At 42.1% G+C, this 21,636-nt stretch overlaps 1 protein-coding gene and 1 long non-coding RNA gene across 3 annotated transcripts in view; one reads left to right on the top strand and one right to left on the bottom strand.

The window, feature by feature from the left end:
* LOC130267173 (uncharacterized) overlaps positions 1 to 20,719 on the top strand; it is an 83,715-nt gene extending 62,996 nt beyond the window's left edge. Inside the window, exon 3 of the long non-coding RNA XR_008843081.1 lies at positions 20,603 to 20,719. This is a non-coding gene — a long non-coding RNA (uncharacterized LOC130267173). The remainder of the gene's footprint in view (positions 1 to 20,602) is intronic.
* DOCK2 (dedicator of cytokinesis 2) overlaps positions 1 to 21,636 on the bottom strand; it is an 850,676-nt gene that overhangs the window by 817,740 nt on the left and 11,300 nt on the right. The window lies entirely within an intron of this gene.

Genomic DNA, 21,636 nt, shown 5'->3' with positions numbered 1-21,636 from the left:
CCACCGTCTAAAGCTTTAATTTCTAGATCCAGGAATTCTATTTGTGAATTACTAATTGTGGAAGTGAAAACTAAATTATGTGGATTGGTGTTTAAATTATAAATAAAGTGATTAAGATCTTCTAAAGACCCCTGCCAAATTAAAAAAATATCATCCATATACCCCCGCCAGAGCACCAGGTCCGCGCCAAGTTTGGGACTGATGGTATTGTCCTCCCAGGCTGCCATGAAAAGATTGACGTAACTTGGCGCGAACCTGGTGCCCATGGCGGTACCGGTTTGCTGTAAATAATAATCACCCTTAAAATGAAAATAATTGTGAGTGAGAATAAAATAGATTGCCCGTGTTACAAACTCCACCTGTTCTAACTTGATGTTTCCTCCTCATAAATTTTTTTTGCCCGCTTCTATACCCTGATCATGTTGTATAATGGTATAGAGAGAGGATACATCAAGTGTAGCCATGATGTGGTGCCCCTCTCAAAACACTTATTTAATCCCATTTACACACCCACACACAGTATTTTTTTTTCTCTCTCCCACAAACATATATATATATATATATATATATATATATATTGTATTTTATTTTATTTTTATTTTCCCACAAACATGTTCTCTTGACCCAAATTCACACTTTAGATGTCTCCATGCGTTACCTGTATTGGAGTGCCAGCTACATTTAGCACCTGTCTCTTTAACACATCAGTTCCCTTTTTGTGTGAAGGTTTTAACATGTGAAATCAAAAAATAGCCAGACTAGACTATTTTAGTATAACACTAATAAATGCATTTAGGATTATATTTCCGAACCTGTTTTATACTGAATATCTAAAAGGTATAGAAAGATTAAGGGATAACAATTATTCATCTAATAGTAGACTTAAATTTGGTGTTCTAAGTTGGTCCACTTACCAGGTTTTTGCCGTCAAGTTCATTCCACAGGTTCTTTCTGTCCTATTAATCAAGAACACATGTGCACCCACCATATACAGGCTGCACATTCATTATTTCCCACATTCGCCTACTGAGGAAGGGGTCGTTCTTAGCACCCTGAAACGCGTCTAGGCTGATACCTAATCTGAACAGAGCAGGATTCATAATTACTACCTAGACTGAAGCCGGCCCGGAACTTTGTGTACCACCTGCTGCATTCATCAAACATCCTCTCCTACTGAGCGCATTACCAACTTGTTGCCTGCAATACCAGAACCCAGCCACGATCTCTCCAGCGAGGGTCCGACATACATCCAGGTATTTGCCGATACCACGGACTGCTCCCGAGAGAGTCTTCTGCCGGAGCCCTTTGTCCATCTAGGCTCTCACACCCGTTGCAGTACGGGACCAGCAGCCAGGGTGAGATTGAACTTTGCATTTGTTTAAAAACTGTGGGCAGCATTTTCTACATTAGTCCATCAAGTGACTTTGCCTTTTTTCTTACAAGTGCCGGACTGTCAGTTTTTTCCATCACAAGTGCCGGACTAATAGTCAATTCCGGATTATTGCTCTATGCCGTTGAAAAATTGCATTTACTTTTAATATCTACAGAATATCCTATATTAGGTGGTTGCTATACATACATTTTCTAATTCTGTCATTAGGGCCCAATGACAGTTTAAGATAATATCGACATTGCACTGATATTTTTAACCATTTAGGTTTTATTGATTTAATGCTGTTTTAATAAAATCTGCATTTTGTTCAAAACTATCTGTCTCAAACAATCATTCACTGTGTACCCTAGGGTGGTATTCTTGAGGTGTGGTTAATTTTTGTTCTAGTTTTTACCCATTTGGATTGGTGGGGATCAATCCTTTAACCACATTAACCTCGAATACCTGGTTGTGAGCTGCACACATTTTTTCTTCTAGATTTGTAATTCACTTCTAATAAAAAATCTTAATCCTTCCAGTACTTATCAGCTGATGTATGCTACAGAGAAAGTTATTTTCTTTTTGAATTTCTTTTCTGTCTGACCACAGTGCTCTCTCCTGACACCTCTGTCCATTTTAGGAACTGTTCAGAGTAGAAGCAAATCCCCATAGCAAACATATCCTGCTCTGGACAGTTCCTAAAAATGGACAGAGGTGTCGGCAGAGAGCACTGTGGTAAGACAGAAAGGAAATTCAAAAGGAAAAGAACTTCCTTTGCAACATATAGCAGCTGATAAGTACTAGAAGGATTAAGATTTTTAAATAGAAGCAATTTACAAATCTGTAACTTTCTGGCACCAGTTGATTTAAAAAATAACAATTTCCAGAGGAGTACCCCTTAAAGGACCATGGCAATTTTATTTTAGCGTTTTAGTTTTTTCCTCCTCGCCTTCTAAAATCCCTAACTCTTTTATATTTCCATCTACAGACCCATATATAGGCTTGTTTTTTGCGTGACCAATTGTACTTTGTAATGACACCTCAAATTTAAATGAAAACCACAATTTAGCAAATTTTGGAGGGTTTCGTTTTCACACTGTACACTCTACGGTAAAAAAGACATGTTTTCTTTATTCTGTGGGTCAATGCAATTAAAATGATACCCATGGCTACATACTTTTCTATTATTGTACCGCTTAAAAAAAAATCTCAAACTTTTTGTACAAAATTTGTATGTTTAAAATTGCCCTATTTTGACCACCTATAACTTTTTAATTTTTCCGTATACAGGGTTTTTATTGATACCTCATTTGTGTATATGAAACTTTTAAATTACTTTTTATAAATCTTTTTAGAATAAAATGGGACAAAAAAATTTGGACTTTTATTTTTTACATTTACGCCGTTCACCTTACAGGATCATTAACATTATATTTTGATAGTTTGGACATTTACATAAGCAGCGATACCAAATATGTTTATGAGGTTTTTTTTTACGCTTTTTGGGGGTAAAATGGGACAATTTCCATTTTTATTGGGGGAGGAAATTTTTTTTTACTTTTTATTTTAACATTTTTAAAATTATAATTTTTCTTTACACTTTTTATGTCCCCATAGGGACATCATTTGATTGCTAATTAGGGATCGATCGATTATCGGTATGGCCGATATTATCGGCCGATAATCACGATTTTGGGCATTATCGGTATCGGCAATTACCTTGCCGATAAGCAGATAATGCCCCACCGCACCGCGACCGCCCCCTTTCCCGGTATGGATTTTTGCCCATAGCGCTATACTGGTCGGGCCCCTCCCCCACCCTCCGAGTCAATAAAAAATAAATAAATAAACTTACCCGTAATGGGGGTGGCCCGGGCCATCCATCCTTCCTTCCTGTAGTGTCCGACGCCATTCCGGGTGGAGGGTGCACCGGTACGGGCTGTCCTTCTCCGGGGGTCATCTTCTCCACTCCGGGCAGGCTCCGGCCTAGTACGCTGCATAGACGCCGCTACGCCGTGACGTCAGGTGCGTCGCTGCGCACGGGCTTCACTGCGCAGCGGCGTCTATGCAGCGTACTAGGCCGGAGCCTGTCCGGAGTGGAGAAGATGACCCCCGGAGAAGAAGGACAGCCAGGACCGGTTCACCCTCCACCTGGAATGCCGCCGGACACTACAGGAAGGAAGGATGGATGGCCCGGACCACCCTGACAGGTAGGGGGAGAGAAGCGGGTGGTGGCAGCGGCGGCCTATGGCACCGCAAAAGCCACTGCAGTGCATTGATTTAAAGCGCCCGCTTTAAATCAATGACCTGCAGCTGTGTCGAGGGGGGATAAATAGCCGATAACTTATACCGGAATATCGGTATAAGTTATCGGCTATCGGCCTTAACCTCCACCGATTATCGGTTTCGGCTCTAAAAAACCGATCCCTATTGCTAATACTGTTCAGTGCTATGCATGGGGCATAGCACTGATCAGTATTATCGGCGATCTTCTGCTCAATCTCAGACCAGAGCAGAAGACCCAAGGAGATGGCCAGAGGTCCCCTCACCTGCCATTTTAGATGACCGGATCCCCGTGACAGCGCCGTGGGCCATCCGATCATCTATTTAAACGTGCACATTGCCGCAGATGCCGTGAGCTTGATCACAGCATCTGAGGGGTTAATGGCAGACATTAGCGCGATCGCTGATATCCACACTGCTGATAGCAGTCGGGACCTGCAGTGCATGATGAGAGCATCACTCCGATGCTCGCGGTCATGTACAGGACGTACATTTACTGCAAATTTGGGCGCAATTTCACACTGGCCTGAACCACACTTAGCATCCGTTCTTGCCTATAGTAAATGTCTTACAAATGGCTGTAAATGAATCCCATTGATGTTAATGGAATTTTCTTACAGTCCTTTGCAGGCCGTTTGCACCCGTTTGGTTCCTAATCCGTTAATTTTGACAGCAAAAAGACGTTGCATGCAGTATTTTTTTCCCCGTCAAAAAAACCCTGGATGTTGTAAATTTAACATTGACATCTATGGCAAACGGATGAGACTTTAATGTTTTTCGTTTGCGCACATTTTTTTAATATCCATTTTTAAAACTGTTATTACTTATGAGCATGCTCAGAAGAGGTGAAATCAGCAGACTCCTGCAGTGCTGCATGACTACTACTACTCCCATCATGGAACAGACTTGTTTCCATGATAGTGGTAGTTCCCCAGCTGCGGGAGTCTGAGCAGGCTACATTAGTGGTTGTAATACTACTCCATTATGAAACATAGAATCTGTTCCATGTTGGGGGGTAGTAGTACAGGGGCTAAGGTATTGATCACATGGGTCTCACTTCTGAGACCTGATGCGATTAGAAGTTATTAACCAGGGGAGCGGGCGGCATGCTCCGCTCCCCTGCAATATATGTAGTGTCTTTACTTTAAATTTCCCGCCAGAAGCCCTGAATGTCCAGCACCGAGTGGTCATTCTGGGCTCCTAGCAGGGTTTTTAAAGTGAAGATTGTGAGTGCGCTGCGGGGGCCATATGTTTATAAAAGCGCTGTGGGGAGTGAGCTATATAGCGCAGTGGGGGGCAAGACATATAGTACAGCGGTGGACAAGACATATAGCAGCGTGGTGGTGGGGGGGGGGGCAGGAGCCAGACCCATAGTACCATATATCTAGTCACCTGCTTCGCTATATATCTCCCTCCCCCTGCTGCGCTATATATGTTTTCCCCCCCGCAACGTATTTATATACATATGCCCCCTGCAGTGCATTTATATACATATTCCCCCCCCCCGCAGCGCATTTATATATATATATATTGCCCCCTGCAGTGCTACATGTGAAAACTATTCTATCAGGAGGCATCGGGCCGGCCGATGAATGTAGCGAAATGCCGCTGGCTTCCCTGGCCGGCCCAATGCGCTGCTGATAGAATACTTTTCACACATAGGGGGGGGGGGGGGGAGTCATATGTATATAAATAGCGATATATGTCTGGCCCCTGCAGCGCTTCTATATACATATGCCTCTCCGCAGTGGTATGTGTTAAGAGTATTCTATCAGCAGCTCTTTGGGCCAGCTCTTTGGGCCAGCAGGGGAAACAATGCGCAGCAATGCGCTGCGTTCGCAGGCCGGCCCAATGCCAGATAGACAAACCAAAGTTTATACTTGCACAACAATTAGTGTGAGTGAATCATCAATAAAAGACGCACTCACCACTAGTATTCTAGTCAAAATAAAAGAGGCACTCACCACTAGTATTCTAGTCAAAATAAAAGAAGCACTCACCACTAGTATTCTAGTCAACGTTAAAGAAACACTCACCACTAGTTTTCTAGTCATGTGTTTAATTCCAGCTCATTTGCATCCATAGATTTCAGTACAGTGATCCCTCAACTTACAATGGCCTCAACATACAATAGTTTTAACATACAGTGGTCTTTTCTGGACCATTGTAACTTGAAACCAGACTCAACATATAATGCTACGAACAGTCCAGATCTGTTAAACGTGTGAACAGCTGGAAGAACTGTCCAATCAGAAAAGGCATTTTACTGGTAAAACACCTGTATTAATGAAGTGCATACACTGACTGGCTGTCTGGTAGCGCCTCCCTACCGTACAAGAAGGTACTACGTGTTCTGTACTACTCTTTACCTGTGCCACAGTTAGCAGCTCCTTTGGACACCAGGTAATAGCGGCTCCATTTTTCTTTTTTAGAACATTGTCTGCACTATACAGGACCATGAAGAAGCTCCTGTCCTCTATATAGACAGGGACTTACACCTTCCAGCAGATCTTTCTTACTTTTATATGTGGACTTGCTTTATCTGTATTAGTTATCTACTTATTTTAATTTAATCCTCACTTTTTCCTATTTTTGGATCACATTTTGGTGGCTTCAGAACCAATTGCCAGGTTTCCATAGAGTTATGGTCTCAACATACAATGGTTTCAACATACAGTGGTCGTCCTGGAATCAATTAATAGTGTAACTTGAGGGATCACTGTATAGCAGTTGGGTCCTGTAAACACCACTCAGAACACCAGAATTTTACATGCTTTCATATGTAACAGGACATTATTGAATTCTAACAGGATTACATTATTAAATCCCTCCTACCAGCTCCCAAACCCCCTTCCCTACAAAGCTCCCTCCTCCTTATCCCTTTGTATGTTCTTCCATGCATAGACTGCTGCTAAATATAATACATCTGCCTTATCTAAGGTAGCAGGATGGCAGTGATCTAGTAGGTGAGTAAATATAAAGAATGGCTGCAGTTATACAACTTCCCTGACTCACACTGTCTCTTTGGTGTGCAAATTCTGTAGATCTGGAAATTCCCTCCCTAAAAAATGAAGACAATTGGCATCTTTGCATGGTAAACACCAAAAAAGATCAATTAGAAATGCCAAATGTAAGCTCTGCAAGAATGTGATTTTTGATCACCTTGCATCTGAAAACACAATACCACATACCACAAAAAGCTACCAATAAAAACTGCAAATCATTGCACACAAAAAATATGTGAGATACCTAATTAGATGGAAAAGAATAAGAACGTTATTGGGGTGAGAAAATGAAGATGCTAAAGATTTTTCACATTTTATAAATCTTTTTAAAAGTAATAAGACATAATCAAAACAATATAAATTTAGTATCACTGTAATTGTACTGACCTTTCAGATTTACCACAACATAAAAATGAACCTTTTTTTTGTTTCATGGTACATTGTATGGTAAAATAAAGTGTGCCATTAAAAAATACAACTGGCCCCACTAAAAGCAAGTAAAGGGGTTATCCAGTGTTTAACAACTTGTACTTTATCCACACGATAGGGGAAAAAATTCTAATCTCCAGAGCAGGGGTCCTAATCTCCCTGTGCGTGGAGAGTGGGGTCGGCACATGCATCATGCATTCCCTATGGGAGCACCGTACACGAAACACAAGTGTTTACTCTGGTATCATAGAGAATGTATAGAGCAAGGAGATTCTGGGTACCATTTCTCAAGATCACAGGGGATCCAAGAGGTCTAAAGAGGATACGTTTTTAAATGCTGGAGTATCCCCTTTAAAGCTTTGTCAATGGGGAAAAAAAGAGATCTGGCTCTTGGAATTTGAGAAGGAAAAAAAAAAAGCTAAATCTAAAATTGTCTGGAGTTAATAAAAACCTATGCAGCACTATAAAAGCAAATAAAAATGGTTTTCATCATTTTTTTGATCTCAGCTTGTGGTTAGTGAATGGACATATTCAGTATATACATTCAGAAAAATAAAACTGTGAGGTAAGGTAGAGCCTTTCAGTTGGGGCACAGATGATTTCCTAGAAAGATACACTATAAGCCTGTATCTACATGAGCAGGACCAAGACTCTATTCATAAATCATTTACGATTACATCGGAGATATAGGTAGAAAGGCTACAACATGTGCAATGTATTTGAACAGTTAGGAATCAATGTTAAAAAAAAAAAAAAAAGAAAGAAAATAATACACCGTGTTGTATATGGTCTTTTTTTCTTTTTTGCAGGATGCCTCGGTCCTGTTGTGTAAACCAGTTCTAATATTATTAAACTAAAGAAAGAGACGCCATGTGTCTTAGCTTTTCTTCTAAAAAGAAAGACTGCTTGTGAAGCCTCAGATGACTCAGTTATGCGAAACAAAACCATGTGACTTGAAATAGGGAAGTACAGGGTGAACTCTGCTAAACATAATATTAGCTTTGTTTCAACAGTTTGAGGCAAACCAATTTTCTTTACATGCTAGACAAGGGGGAGGTCAGCATCAGTCTTACAAAGGCCCAAGCCAACAGCTCAGAGGAACACAGGAAATCAAAAATAGAATTTTTCTTTTTATATTTATGGAGTTGACAGAACTGAAGACTTTATTGGTGCTTTTAGGGTCAAGTCTTTGGGATGCTGCCACAAAGATGCTACAAGATAAACAATTTGTAAAGGAGTATAAAAAAAATGGTACTATACGGGCATACTGTATACCATAAACCATTATAAGTCTATGTAACCCGTCTTCTGCAATGAGTCATATTGAGTAGTGAGTTGGAGATGAAAGCGCTATATTTAGAGATTGGTGGGGGTCTCAGCACAGAGACCCCAGCTGATCAAATTTTTGTCTGTGTGACACATCAACATACAAGCATTACCAGTAGACAGGGTAGCTGACTCTGTCAAATTGGTGTCCAATAATATTGCTGTGGTAGGCAACAAAGCTCACCCAAATGGATGGGACTGTAGATGTACTATGGCATGTCTAATTATCTGGGATTCATTTTCAAACTTAATTTAAAATGCCTCTCATTTGGAGAGTTGTTTGCTTGGGGGCTTAGAGGGCCTAAAAAATGCAGCGCATCAGCTGGATTAGTGTAAAACACTATAACTAACATTAAAATTATGTTTTACAATCCAAACTTTTTATGAACAAACATGGGTTTTGAACATGATGGGGGATACAGTGAAACCTTTTTGAGCCGATGACTCAAATTTCAATGAAAAATGGGTCTTTTATGAGGGTTTTTCTATTTAAAAAAATAATAATATACAGAATGCTGGTTAAATTGCCTAATGAAATCAGCAAACATGTAGAGGGCTGAAAATATGTGTCTGTGTTGAATTTCTATCACCTTGCATGGAACATCATCTTATTTCTGGTCCCATCCTCTTATTTCTAGTTCCCAGAATGGTTTTCATGTTATCCCTGCTCCCCACATGGTTCCTCATTTCATTGTAGTCCACAGCATGTCTTCCTAACTCATTCCTGGTTTCCAATTTAGTTCCCCAACTGATTCCTAGTTCACTACATGGCTGTCCATTTCATTCCTATTCCTTGGCATGTCTCCTTATGTAGTTCTTGGTTCCCAACATGGCTTGCCTTTTTATTCCTGGTCCCATGCATGGCTCCCTATCTCCTTCCTTGTCCACAGTGTGGCTGCATATCTCATTCCAGTGCTCCGCATTGCCCTCCATCTCTTTCCCAGACTCCTGCATGGCTTTCATTTGTTTACTAGACATAAGCATGGTTCCCCATTGCATTCTGAGTCCCCATCATGGCTCCGCCTCTCATTCCTGCCCCTTGGCATGGCTTTTCCTCTAAATCCTGGCCCCCTTCACTGCTCGAACCCATATCTTGGTCCCCTGCGTGGCTCTACCCCCATTCTTATTTCCCCAGCAGGACTTCTATCTACATTGTAGCATTATTTCAGATGCACCCAATGTGTCTGTAACAGCCTTCCTCCTCCTAATTCCTATTTAATGACACTTGCTGGTGCTGTAATACTCTTGTTTCTGTCTTATCGCTCCAATGACGTGGCACAGTGCTGACAGAATCTCTCCCTTGCTGTCCCTTAAGTCTCCTCCACCTTTTGGCTACAGTTTGGTGATGCAACACAGTGTGGACGTGCTGCCACATTATTCAGAGTGCATGCAAGTCCAATGCATAGTTTTTTCAAGGGTTCTAACTAAAACATTAAGAATAAAGGGGCAGTCTTCTTATAGGAGAAAAATCGGTCACAGAAAAAAGAGGACTTCTCAGGAGATTCCATTTCCTGCTGTATATAAAATGTTTAGTAGAGATGGAACAATGGCTTATGGCTGCTTTACATTCCTTGGGCTTTGCCACTTTGCAAGCCGTGACAACCGTTTATATAAATAAAGCTGATCATCTTGGGTTTAGCTGTTCCATGATGGGAGTAGTAGTACCTGTACTAATAGACATATCGCCCCAGGTGTCAATCCTGACACCCGATGCAATCGTTCGTAATATAGCAGAGATGCGGAGTGGCTCTATACAGCGCTCACATCTCTGCACTATACTCAGGGCCGGCCAGTGATGTGAATAGAAATTCACATCACTCATTCATATTTTCCGCCCAGAGTGGGGATTGGCCGGATGGTTGCAGCCAATCACTGCTCTCAGCGGGAAATATGAATGAGTGATGTTCTATTCATATCACTGAGAGGAGTACAGAGCAGAGATGCGGAGCACAGGAGAAAGCCGCTCCGCATCTCTGCAATAGAAAGGATGATCGCAGTGGGTGTCAGGAGTGACACTTGCTGTGATCTGACCCAAACTGCAGGTACTACTACTGCCAACATGGAGCACACTCTGCTCCATGTTGGGAGCTCTAGTACCTGCAGTAAAGGAAAGATCACAGTGGATGTCACTCCTGACACCCGCTGTGATCCTCCTGTATAATGTATAGATGTGGATGCTCTTTTATGGTCCCCCGCAGAGAGTTGTGATTGGCTGAACCATCCGGCCAATCACAGCTCTCTGCGGTAAATATGAATAGGTGTATATATACGACAGTGCAGGGGACCATAGAAGAGCAGCCGGCCGCATCTATAAAATAAATACCGAAGGATCGCAACAGTCTAGGGTGATCTGTCAATTAGTACAGGTACTACTACTCCCATCATGGAACAGTTTGTTCCATGCTGGAAGTAGAAGTATCACCTAAAAAATAGAAGAAGAAAAAAGTGAAAAACACACACAGACTACATTTTTATTATTGTCGGCTATATTTTTAGTGCCCTGCCCACACACATAAATTGATCCCTGTTTAAAATTAATAAAAATAAAAAGATCAATTGTATTTATTTATTTCTTAATGGTACCCTACGGAATTTTATCAAAAAAAAGGTATCTCCATCACTTTTTTGGATCACTAAAAACTAAAAATTGCCTGCAAAAACACCAAAAGTTAAAACCCACATCTCCTATGGGAGAAAAACGCCACGATTTCAGGGGAAAAAACGCCATAGGCTCAACATGCTGTGATTTTGCAAAACCGCAAAGGAGCTAAAAATTCAAAAAGAGTGAAAGAATGCCAAAAGGATTTAAAAAACGCCAAACTGAAAAAAGGCAAGTGGAAAAAGAATTTAGCAATTTCTCATTGATTTACAGCTAACATCTGGCCGCAGCGTTTTTTGGCCAAAACGCCATGCGGTAGAATTGGCATCCCCCCCCCCTTTTTTTTATGAAGGGGAGAGGGTGGTGTAAACACCTCAGAAAGTTTAACATTTTTGCAGAAGTGATAAAAAGGTCTAGCAAATTCACCCCCCCCCCCCCCCCCACATTGCTCAGTAAGTTTCTCACCAGCAGTATTACTTATCTTGACTCAATTATAATGGGGGAAACAAATGTAACTTTACACAGACAATGAATTTTAGCTACTATGAGATATAGACATTTTACATAAAGATGACTCATACCAGGCTACGACCCTACATTCAATAGACATGACTCTATATATACCACATTACCACAGCAGCCAATGGTTTAGCAAAGAACTTACAGGAAAATATGTAGCAGATGAATTTACTGTGGTTGATATACAGATCGATGACCTGACTATAGCATGAATGTTAAAATGAAAAATTATCAAAAAAAAATCTGTATGTTCCTATAAGTGAAGTACAATAGCCAGAATCTCACAAATAGAAGCCTGGAGGTTCTGACAGGACTATTTTTCAACCCTTGGTGTCCTTCATATCAATGAAGATATTAGGAGAAAACCTGCATTACATAATGGAAGTGGCAGATATAAACCTAATGACAGGTTATCTTTAAAGGGGTACTCCGGTGGAAAACTTTTTTTTTTTTTAAAGAACTGGTGCAGGAAAGTTAAACAGATTTGTAAATTACTTATATTAAAATATCTTTACCCTTCCAGTACTTAATAGCAGCTGTATACTACAGAGGAAATTCTATTATTTTTTAATTTATTTTTGTCTTGTCCACAGTGCTCTCTGCTGACACCTCTGTCCGTGTCAGGAACTGTCCAGAGCAGCATAGGTTTGCTACGGGGATATTCTCCTGCTCTGGACAGTCCCTGGTATGGGCATCAGGTGTCAGCAGAGAGCAATGTGGACAAGACAAAAAAGAAATCCAAACGAAAATTATTTCCTCTGTAGCATACAGCTGCTAAAAAGTACTGGAAGGGTAAAGATTTTTTTAATAGAAGTCATTTACAAATCTGTTTAACTTTTTAGCACTAGTTGATAAAAAAAAAAAATTCCATCGGAGTACCCCTTTATGCATTGCAGTACAACACTGCGTCACTTAAAGAAGCACTCTGGGAATGTTTTTATTTTATTTTGCTTATATAGTGCAGTATAGGCCATTAAAGAATAATGTAGAGGTTCTTGTGTATGGCTTGTGCATACCTATTTTAGCTGATGTGGCAGGCATGGATTTGGCTCCATACTGTATGCAATGCCGTCACTGATATGGGTTCCTAATGCTTCCTATATTTCCCATGAATCCTCTGGCTTTGGGTGACCCTTTTGATCACTGCATCTGGTCAGCTTATTAGGCACCGATGCTGAAGTTCACCCCTGTCACTTGATTAGACTCCTATGTGGGTTGAGATCAGTTCACATTATGTGCAGTTTTGATGTTTCTTATAATGCGTTTTTTGTAGAGAAATATAGTGAAAGTGATTTGACATATAATCACAATTGAGGTGTTTTGTGAGGATTTGAAGTCTTTAGGCTGTGTTTACACATTGAATTTATACTGCATATTCCCTTGTTTGAACAGAATTTTTGCAGTTTTTCAAAAACAACATAAAATAGCACATTTTACCATACTTTGCACAATTTTGGTAAGATAGCACAATTTTAGCCATGATTTTGGATAAATCACCGCAAAAAACTAACAAAAAACACACAAGGTATCACAAACTTAGAAAGACATGACCGCACATTTTATACATTGATCTATTGCTTCTCAGCATAATTTTAACAACTAACATCAGGTAGTTACAATACATTTTGGTATAAGACCACTTGCAATTTCACATCCTCCTGATTTAAGTGGGTCCATAAATGGTAAGGCCTGCGCAGCTGGCCTGTAATTGTGGGAGGAGCGGGATGACCATAAGAACCCACGGCTCTCCCCCCTTCAATGACGCCGTGGGTTCTTCGGTTAAGGGTTTGTCACGTGATGTTGGCAGGAGGTGGAGTCACGTTCCCACCGGTCAGCTGACTGCACGAGTCAGCTGACTGGAAGGTCGCTTCAGCCGGCATGGTGGTGGTAAGTGGCCGTGGCTGACCGGGGGGTAAGCTGGCTGTTCCCGGACTCCGGAGGTAAGCTGGAGTTCAGGGAAACCCTTGGTCAGCCCGGCCCCAGGTTATTGTATTACATATCGGCGTTCGGCTTCTTGCACATGCATATCATTACCGCACTATGTGAACGGCTTGCTGCGCATGTATATGATTACCGCACTGTGTGAACAGTCTCCTGCACATGCATATCATTACCGCACTATGTGTTAGGCTTCTTGCACATGTATATCATTACTGCACTATGTGAACAGTCTCCTGCACATATATATCATTACCGCACTATGTGTTAGGCTTCTTGCACATGCATTTCGTTACCGCACTATGTGAACGGCTTGCTGCGCATGTATATGATTACTTTATTATGTGAACAGTCTCCTGCACATGCATATCATTACCGCACTATGTGATAGGCTTCTTGCACATGTATATGATTACTGCATTATGTGAACAGTCTCCTGCACATGCATATCATTACCGCACTATGTGATAGGCTTCTTGCACATGTATATGATTACCGCACTATGTGAACAGTCTCCTGCACATGCATATCATTACCGCACTATGTGATAGGCTTGCTGCGCATGTATATGATTACCGCACTATGTGAACAGTCTCCTGCACATGCATATCATTACCGCACTATGTGATAGGCTTGCTGCGCATGTATATGATTACTGCATTATGTGAACAGTCTCCTGCACATGCATATCATTACCGCACTATGTGTTAGGCTTCTTGCACATGTATATGATTACTGCATTATGTGAACAGTCTCCTGCACATGCATATCATTACCGCACTATGTGATGGGCTTCTTGCACATGTATATGATTACCGCACTATGTGAACAGTCTCCTGCACATGCATATCATTACCGCACTACGTGATAGGCTTCTTGCACATGTATATGATTACCGCACTATGTGAACAGTCTCCTGCACATGCATATCATTACCGCACTATGTGTTAGGCTTCTTGCACATGTATATGATTACTGCATTATGTGAACAGTCTCCTGCACATGCATATAATTACCGCACTATGTGTTAGGCTTCTTGCACATGTATATGATTACTGCATTATGTGAACAGTCTCCTGCACATGCATATCATTACCGCACTATGTTAGGCTTCTTGCACATGTATATGATTACTGCATTATGTGAACAGTCTCCTGCACATGCATATCATTACCGCACTATGTGAACGGCTTGCTGCGCATGTATATGATTACTGCATTATGTGAACAGTCTCCTGCACATGCATATCATTACCGCACTATGTGTTAGGCTTCTTGCACATGTATATGATTACTGCATTATGTGAACAGTCTCCTGCACATGCATATCATTACCGCACTATGTGTTAGGCTTCTTGCACATGTATATGATTACTGCACTATGTGAACAGTCTCCTGCACATGCATATCATTACCGCACTATGTGATAGGCTTCTTGCACATGTATATGATTACTGCACTATGTGAACAGTCTCCTGCACATGCACATCATTACCGCACTATGTGAACAGTCTCCTGCATATTTTATCATTTCCGCACCACGTGAACAGTCTCCTGCACATGTATAACATTACCGCTCTATGTGAACAGCCTCCTGCACATATATATCATTATCACATTTTGTAGTTCTGTGACGCTGGGAGGATCTATATGTGTCTCCGGTATACTGAGACTCGCACACCTTTACACTCAATCGGACTCACCGCTCCGCCCCACCCTGTGGGCTTATGCTTCACCCCCACAGCTGCCAATCTGGTCAGTCTAAGGCACGCTACACCAACAGCTGCGCTCACTTCCAACCTTTGTCTCTTAACTAACTTCCTCACAGTTTTCTTTCCATTTATTTTATATTTATACTTCTGTGTTTCCGGGCGGTGTGCCTCCAGCTGTTGTGGAGCTACGATTCTCACTTATAGGAATCATGCCGTAGGATTCATGCTGTACACATCCTGGTACCCATGCACGTTGGTAGGATTCATGCCGGTAACATTTATACGCCACACACGCTTATAGGGTTCATTCGTTCTCTACGCGCTTGTTGTTTTATACCGTACACACGCTTTTAGGGTCATACTGTACACCCCCTTTGTAAGGTTTATACTGCACACACGCTTGTAAGATTCATACAGTACACACTTGTAGAGTTTATGCCGTTTACTTGCCTACAGGTTTCATACCGTACACTCGCTTGTAGGATTATATTGTACATTTGCCCTTAGGATTCATGCTGTACGCTTGCTTGTAGCATTCATACTGCACTCACGCTTGAGCATATTTGTGGGGTGTATGCTTGTAGCATTTACTCTATACACACGCTTGTACATACTTGTAGCGTTATGCTGCGTACATACTTATAAGATTCATGCCGTACACAGTACACACTGGTAGGATATCCTGTACACACGCTTGTTGGATTCTTACTTTACACACGTTAGGATTATGCAGTACATTCGCCGGTAGCATTTACACGGTACACTCGCTCGCATAATTCATAAAGTTCATGCGGTGCATACCAATGTAGCATCCATACCGTACACTTGCTCGTAGGTTTACGTGGTATACACGCTTGTACTCGCTTGCAGGGTTCATACTACACACGCTCTTGTAGGAGTCATGTTGTACACACTCATAGGAATCATACTATGTACACGCTCATAAGAGTCACACTGTACGCACGTTTATAGTATTACATGGCCCCACGCTCGTAGGATTACTACTGAATATGCACTCATAAGGATTGTGCTGCACACCCGCTCGCAGGACTTGTATCGCGCATGCTTGTAGGGTTATATTACTCGGGTGCACGTGGGAATCAGGCTGCGTGTGCACTCGTGGCATGTGTTCTGTACATGCGCTTGCGCTATTTGTGAAGTTCGTACGCCCGCAGTTTTGTGCAGCGCACATGCTCATACAGCACATGGGGTGTGGCCCTGTACGCAGGTATGTGGTCATAATAGTTACTACTTGCCGGCATATTCTCTGCCATCGGTCGTGGTTAGCTTCAGGCATTCGCTGGTGGTCTATACGCGTATATGGTTGGCCCGAGTATAGGTTCATCAAGTTGGTGGTACAGCCATGCATAGCGGTTCACGACAGTTTCACACGTAGTCGTTCTGCACGCATCTTTATATAGGCAGGGTGATACATAGCAGTTGTCGCTGCTGACACATATTCAGAACGACAATTACACGACGCACAGACGGGGCTTACCCAGTAAACCGTTGCAGATGGGGTATGTTTCATTATCGTTGGTACTGACATGCCTTCTGAACGACACTGACATTACGCATAGGTGGTGTTTACCTGTTAAGCCTGTCATGTTGCAGAAAGGGTACGTCGCATAATTGTTATTACTGACACGCCTTCAGAACAGCAATAACACCACACATAGGTGATGTATACCCATCATGCCTGCCACGCCTGCAGGGGGTACGTTGCACGGTTGTTACTGACACGCCTTCAGAACAGCAATAACGCCACACATAGGTGATGTATACCCATCATGCCTGCCACGCCTGCAGGGGGTACGTTGCACGGTTGTTACTGACACGCCTTCAGAACAGCAATAACGCCACACATAGGTGATAAGATTTGTTTTATTATCCAAGTAATCACCTCATGAACCTGACACGTCTTCAGGTTGTGTTTACTTGTGTTGTCGGTGCACCCCTTTTACGATATAGTCACGTTCTCAAAAAACGGAATTCACGATGTTCTGGGTTGTCATGGTACTCGTATAAACTTTCGCACTTACCACTGGGCACACACTTATCTAGACTCAGTTACGCATACAATTCTCGTCCGACACGTCTTCGGATACTTTCCCTCTGTCCTGGTTTAAAGAGTTGTTTATTGTTGTCCAAGTAATCACCTCATGAACCTGACACGCTTTCAGGTTGTGATTGCTTGCGTTGTCGATGCGCTCCTTTCTCTGTGTAGTCAAGTCCCAAAAATGTACTTCATGGTGTTCTAGGTTGATATGGTACTCGTATAACGTTTCGCACTTGTCACCGGGCGCATACTCGTCTAGGCCCGGTTACGCATACGATTCTCGTCCGACACGTCTTCGGATACTTTCCCTCTGTTCTGGTTTAAAGTGTCGTACATTGTTCTCCAAGTAATCACCCCATGAACCTGACACGTTTTCAGGTTGTGATTGCTTGCGTTGTCGGTGCACTCCTTTCTCTGTGTAGTCTCGTTCCTAAAGATGCTCTTCAGGGTGTTCTAGGTTGTTAAGGTACTTGTATAATGTTTCGCACTTGTCACCGGGCACATACTTGTCTAGGTCCAGTCACGTATACAATTCTCATCCGACACGTCTTCGGATACTCTCTCTCTGTCCTGGTGTTAGACGGTCAGCTATGTTATAGATAAATGAGCTTGGCTAGACGGTTAGTTTGGCTGTCCCTACAACATACATTTACTTTCACATGTGCTCACATTGAAGGAGTCCAGAATATTGCAGCAGATGCCTTATCTAGGAACAACCTATCACATTTCTTTCAGGTGATGCCAGAAGCCGATTCCATAGGGGCGCAAGTTCCCCCATTCCATTCACTAGTCATGAACTGAACCAGCACCTTCGGATAGCCAAACGTTTGGTCAGTGATTCCTTGTCCGCAAATACACGAAAAATTTATGGTACGGCGTGGAACTCATTCTCCAAATTCAGATCCAAGCGCGCCGAGGACGACAAGATTTCAGTTCCCTTCCTATTAGCATATGTCGGGTTTTGCCATACCACACTGCATTTATACCACAATACTATTAAGAGTTATCTAGCCGGTATCCAACACCATTTATCCTTGACCAATACCCGTAGTTACTCTATACTCTCTTCTCGCTTGGTGAAGTCCGCTCTGAAGGGCATCCTTAAGAAGGAAGTCCCTCGCAGCCCAGTCAGACAACCAATCACAGGCAACATGTTCAGGCAGTTGTCCGACGATCATATGAGCTGTCCCTCAGTCAGACCAAGACCTCGTCTCCGGGTCAAACTGTGATTGTCCGGTTTTCCCCACCGTGCACAAATGGTGTCCTGTCACAGTCCTCCGTGAATTGTTGAATGCCTGTGTTAACCTATCAGCTGACGACCCTTTACTCCGTTTCAGATCCAACCCGCTAACTACTTCTCAATTCATCAAACATTTACGCATTTTGGTCAGGTCGCTGGGAGGAGACCCGACTTCATTATCCGGTCACTCCTTCCGTATTGGCGCAGCTACAGCCGCTTCTAAGCACGGGGTCCCAGCCCACGTAATCAAGAAATTAGGACGTTGGAAATCCGGATGCTACATGCAGTATATCCCTAACCCTCGCAAAGAAATGGCTAGCGCATTCCAGTCTCTTGTGTTGTAATCTGCAATAAACAAATGTTTGTTTAAATCCGGGTTTTGCCCTCTTTTCCAGGCATATTCTTTACGCCGCAGTTATGGCACACTTCAGACTGCTTAGTTGAGGTTGATAGGTTATTGGTTACAGTTGGTTGTTAGGTTAGTACTAGGGTTTTACGCATATCAGTCATGTAGCAACGACCACAACTTGATTTAAATGTATACTAACTACCTGATGTTAGTTGTTAAAATTGTGCTGAGAAGCAACAGGTCAACATATTGTGGTAAGCTGTAGGGGTGTAGGGTGAACATAGGTGCTGCAGAGTAGTGTTGCAGGGTATAGCATTAACCCTTGATTGTCGTGACGCCAGGGTGCGGGCTTCCTCTATTTATTTGTCCTACCGCCACCCGTCCCAGGAACGATAAGGAGGAATAAAAGATTGTCCACAGCAGAGGTTGTAGTAAACCAAGAATGAACTTTACTACAGATTTTATGTAAGTGCAGATAATGCACAGTCTTTTGATAAGAGGATCATAATACAGGCTCCTCACAGGTTTGCCGGGATTTTGTAGTGAAATGAGGTTTGACTTTGTGGCCCGCTATGCCACTGAATTAAGGGGTAGTTTTAGGTTCAGTAGTCATGCAGGATTTGTAGGTTTTTGAGCTGGATTAACTCACAATTTAGATGGCTGCTGAAGTGGAAGGCTTCAGGCCTAGCTTGTCTTGAAGCTGTAATAACAGATCTGCTTAGCTTGATAGTCTGGAACTAAGAGAGCAATTCAGTGGCAGCAGCCCCTTATATATCAAGGGGGCAGGATAAAAGCTCATTGGTTTGGCAAACCTGTCAGTCCTGACCTGAAGCATTATGGGCATATAACATGACCCATCACATGACCCAAAGGTCCTTGAACCTTAGCATAACACAATTATTAACGGTCACATGACCTAAGGTCCTGTACATTATTACACTATGACAAAATATATTAAATATATACATTTTTAAATAGCATTATGAGGCGACTAGGGGTTAACCCACCAGGAGAGCCCCTAAAGCATGGAGGAACTCTGACTGTGGGGACTTACGACAAAGGTACGGGACCAAGTCCAGTACCGGGACACCAAAAAATAACATGTGGGTGTAGGTCAATGTGTTTTCTTCTAAATTTGTGTTAAAAGAAAAAGGTAAAGTGTAAGCATAGAGGAGGTGTATAACCGCTGCAGTATTTCCCATAAGTGAGTACACCACTCACATTATTGTAAATATTTTATTATATCTTTTCATGTGACAACACTGAAGAAATGACAGTCTGCTACAAGTAAAATTAGTGAGTGCACAGCCTGTATAACAGTGTTTAAAGGGCTTAATGCATTTACAATATATATAACACTAGCGCTGGACCAGAACCTATGGTAGAGCCGCCGCCGCCGGCCGGGGCAATACTCCCACTGCACACACGCTACGAGATCAACTCCAGGACATCTGAACCGCTCAGTCGGAACAATCGCAACAGAAGCAGGTACCATCCCGGACATTCAGAACACTTTATAGAGGTATCTGTCATGCGAAATATACTACTGCCTTTTACAACACAGGTCTGATCCCTCCCCACAGCTCATTGATCTGACGGATTTTTTCAGCAGCGATATTGCTCTATATGCTGACAGAATCATCATCATTCACTATACTTGCTTACATCTAGAGGTACATTGCTGATACATGTGTAGCATTACAACTAGAGTGTCTTTTTGCCTTTTTGTTTGTATAGCAATTAGTCATTGCCCTTTTTACTCCCTTTTGCAGCATTGTCCGTCTGACCCCTATACACTGCATGAATACCTAGAGAAGAGCTACTAGTTCTTCCCTCCTCCAATCCAGTCTTACAGTCCCAAGGTATGCTTAACATAGATATATTATCCATCTACTATTTCTAAGTCCCCCTCACCGCACACTATATATATTTTGATTGTATTCCCACTTAATGCATTTAACTTGAGGATCCAACATCCCTCTTTGTGGAGAATCTTACGCCAATCTAGTCAGTGCTCATGGATCTTAACTGTTTCAAGGCCAGCAAATGTTAAAGGGGTACTCTGCTGATCAGCGTTTGGAACAAACTGTTCCAAACACTGGAGCCGGGAGCTTGTGACGTCATAGTCCCGCTCCCTCATGATGTCACGCCCCACCCCTTCAATGCAAGTCTATGGGAGGGGGCGTGACAGCCTCAGTTTGTTCCAAACGCTGAGCAGCGGAGTACCCCTTTAACACCCTGCAATTCCCTCTGTGGGCTTCTCTCACATGGGCAATCAGTCTAGGGGCTCCATGACCTATAACTACTGAACGAAAATATTTCCAGATACGGATAAAAAATGAACATTAGTTACAGCGACATAATATCATTAGCTGCTTCAGAAGCGATGAAAGGACAAAACTGTTAGATGTTCTTTGAGTTCTTCCTGTGGCAAAGAGGTGGGGTACTATTGTGAGGCTACAGTGAGTCAATGTATCTGCTGCACTATTACAATGATGTCTGTGCTATCATCAACAATAAAAATGGAATATATCTCTATACATGGAATGCCACTCTATGGACACACTACATTACAACTACATTAATACATTATCTAAGACAATAGAATAGCTTCCATATCCTTATTTTACTAATAAGATGTCTAGCAGAGTTTCACAGAAAAAAATTATCCTTCATATCACACATCCTTTAAGATATCATATCTGCACTGCATAACCTGATAATGCAGATATTAGATAGCTGCTGAAACTATGGAAGATAATGCAAAAGGTTTTGATGATCTATGCTCAGAATAGGCCATGAATAT

The sequence above is a fragment of the Hyla sarda genome, chromosome 4 (assembly GCF_029499605.1).
Source record: "Hyla sarda isolate aHylSar1 chromosome 4, aHylSar1.hap1, whole genome shotgun sequence".
NCBI classification, from domain to species: Eukaryota; Metazoa; Chordata; class Amphibia; order Anura; family Hylidae; genus Hyla; species Hyla sarda.
The sequence above is the reverse complement of the archived record's forward strand: the minus strand, read 5'-3'. Positions and strand labels throughout refer to the sequence as shown.